This window comes from Plasmopara halstedii (genome assembly GCF_900000015.1).
Source record: "Plasmopara halstedii genome assembly, contig: Scaffold_322, whole genome shotgun sequence".
Lineage (NCBI taxonomy): Eukaryota > Oomycota > Peronosporomycetes > Peronosporales > Peronosporaceae > Plasmopara > Plasmopara halstedii.
This window is the reverse complement of record NW_020187243.1, coordinates 189,127-192,325: the sequence shown is the minus strand read 5'-3', so window position 1 is coordinate 192,325 and position 3,199 is coordinate 189,127.

Genomic DNA, 3,199 nt, shown 5'->3' with positions numbered 1-3,199 from the left:
AAAATCTCGTCTCTGTTGCGCCACCACTTTCGAAATGTGGCAGCATCAACACTCCCCCTTTCTTGCGAAAGTGAGGCACAGCGCGACTCGGCACGCCACCACCTTGCTCGCCGATCCATTTGATCGCCTCCTGCTTCTTTCCGAGCTCAATTGCTTGACGCATGGTCGATTTCAATATAACGGCCCAATGCTAAGGTGTTACAGCGGCCTTTTATTCGAAGAGGTCTTTTAATCGAAGCGGTCTTAAATTTCTAGAACATTGTCGAGAATTCGATGGGGGCTTGTAATAGTAGAAGGGCTTTTATTCGTAAAAATCTGTTAGTTTAGTGTAGACTATGTTAACTGGTAACTAAGTGTATACCACACAAACTGTTTAATGGGCCTACCCCCCCTTTTACACTGTCTTACAAAAACGACCATGACTGTAATTAGCAGAAACTGGAAGTGATGGATTAAGATTAAGATATCAAAATCTGGGTCGTGCTCGGAATTTTGCAGAGTCAAGCATGAGTGGACTCTTCAGTGAACGTCCGCTTCCCTGTATCAGACAAAAAAAAGCCTTTAGACAGCTCGTCTTCCATTCCAATGCCCGAAATGAGTGCGATAGTCGTCGACACTCTCGCCAGCATCAAGTTTGATATATATATCCCAAATGAGCGGTACATGCTTTCTAGATCCATTTTCTGACGCCTAGTTTGCTATCGATGTGAGCCATGCAAAGGCATCTAGGGTGTAAGATCTCTGAATCAGCGCGGCTATCTACTTTAGACGGCTTACATCTGGAATCTTAAGGCGAGATATATAGGCAAGAGTCAGCGGATTCTTTCATTGATAGTTGATCCTTCCAAATTATATGTTGTCCTTGAAATAGAGGTATGAAATATTTTGAGACACGCTGCCATCGCCACTTTGCGGTCGAGCGGGTTGCCACCGTATGTAGAATCATGCTGATCCGACTCTATCATGAGCATCATCTCATCACTAATCAGAACTCCAGCTCGATAGTGACGAGCTAGACATCATCGTGGGTTCCACGGTGGAGTGTCATAGCGCTTCCAACCGTTGGGAGGGAAAGGAGTGCAGAACTCATGCTGAGAGAAGACCTAGCGCAGTGCGTACACCTTATTTGGGTAATGGCTACGCCGTGTTTGGTTAGATGAGGGTTGAGTAGTCTAGTCAATAGTCGGAGGATCACAGCGGCCGCTTTTGTTTAAGAGCACATAGGCATTCTCTCTCAAATCGCTTTCCGTACAGCATTTGCGAGGTCTACGCCTGACCTGCAGGCTTGTTGAGTGATTCAATTAAGCACATGGGAGAGACTCCCGGTGCAGTGCAGGCGCGATATAGTGCAGACGGTGAATTTAGACTCCTTCGGAGCAGGCGGTAAAGTGCTGACGGTGAAGTTAGAATCCAATCGGAAGGGTTCTCGGTGAGAAGTCACCATTGTGCAGTGATTTCAAGAGACAGAAAATGTTGTGGTTTATATCTAAAAGAGGGTTATGGAATAGGCAATACACGTTTCTAAATCTACATTACATAATTCGTACAATAATTGTAGCATTATTGTACAATAGTGCAAATCTCACACCGCACTTTGGTGAAAAAAGCACCAGGGTACGACCAGAACAGGTTATACGATGACATTGAATTTGAGAATTCAGTAGACAATGCAGTATAGAGTTTTTGAATGCACGGTTTCGGCAGTTGCCGTATTCTTGCATTTAGCAAAAAGACTATCACTTCGTTTAATTTTTAAACGACACCAAAAATTGATAGTGCGAGCCATACATTCTAAGAGATGGTTACATTAAAATCAAGCACGAAGGTTTAGTTTGTCAAAGCGTTATGAATCCTACAAAATTTATTTGGGGCAACGCCCAAATTCTCGATTGGTGGTATTTGACAGTCTGCAAATAGCATAACATGTCGTAGCTTATACATGATAGACTTAACTGTTTGCAGAGTGTAACGGAGAAGGTACTACACTTTCTTACTAACATTACGCTTTTGTTACTACTGTATTCTTAAAATGCTATACCATGGTACAAAAACCTCGTTGCATTTTGTTGTTTAAAATTAGATTAAATAAATGTTGTATTGGTGCTTGTGATGGTGATTGGACTTCGCAAAGAAACTTTCATGGTGTCAGCCAAACGGTGAGTTATTAAGACAATTTTAAATAGGTTATATGATAACTCGATCTAGATCAATGGTCATTCTTGAAATAGCCCACTAATAATTTATGCCTTACTTATGTTAAAGGCACCCGACTTCGTTCTTGTGGAGCTTACAAACAACCTTAGTGCGTTTGTTAACGCGAGCCAAATCTCACTACGTGCAATGTGCACGACAATCCTGTTGTACTAGGTAGCGCTTGTTGTCAATGTCATCGTTAATCGTAAAAGGCTATGTCATCTGCGAGGCCTGAATATGTGGTGCTCGAGTCCCTGCCCCTTTGCTTGTCTTTTGTCTATTAATAGTACCGACAGTATTACGGAACGGGCGCTCAAAGACCAGGTGCATTTTTTTGGTTGAAGGCGCTCACTTGATATATGAATACACTGGTGATATCGAGTGGATTCCTGCCCGGAAGCCGTTTTAAAAACAGATGGCACCCACTATGAGGCCGTTGAGATTGAGCTTTTCGGGGACCTAAAGTAATAAAATCCCTTTCTTTTAACGAAGGAATTTGAGATATTCAGGATTTTGGTCATGCTCCAAACGGAAGAATACCTTATCGTGCTTACAATCCTCAAGTGTGATGATCGCGCGCAAGAATGAAAACAGAAGCAGCATCTTTGAGGAAGAGACATTTCCAACTTGGGGAGACTCGAAGCAACATATGTCGCTAGTATTTGTATCGCTGACCATTTTATCAGTGCGTCTGTTTTTTTTTGTCCCGTCAAGAAAGGATAGGGCTATCAGACTATATACATGAGTCCAAACATTTTTATCTCCGCATGGCGTCATACCCTCTCCCATAGGCGGTAATAGTTTTCATCCTCGTGGAGGTTACTATGCACTTAGCATCGATAAAGCGTCGACTCAATTTATCCGCACTATAGCGCACAGAGGCTACCCGAAGCAAACCAAGGCTTCCTAAAAACCTTATTCTAGTGTACAGTGCTATCTTAAAAATGACATATTGTAACGGGGTTACACACATCCTGGTAACAGGTGTGTGTGTCACACCAGATGG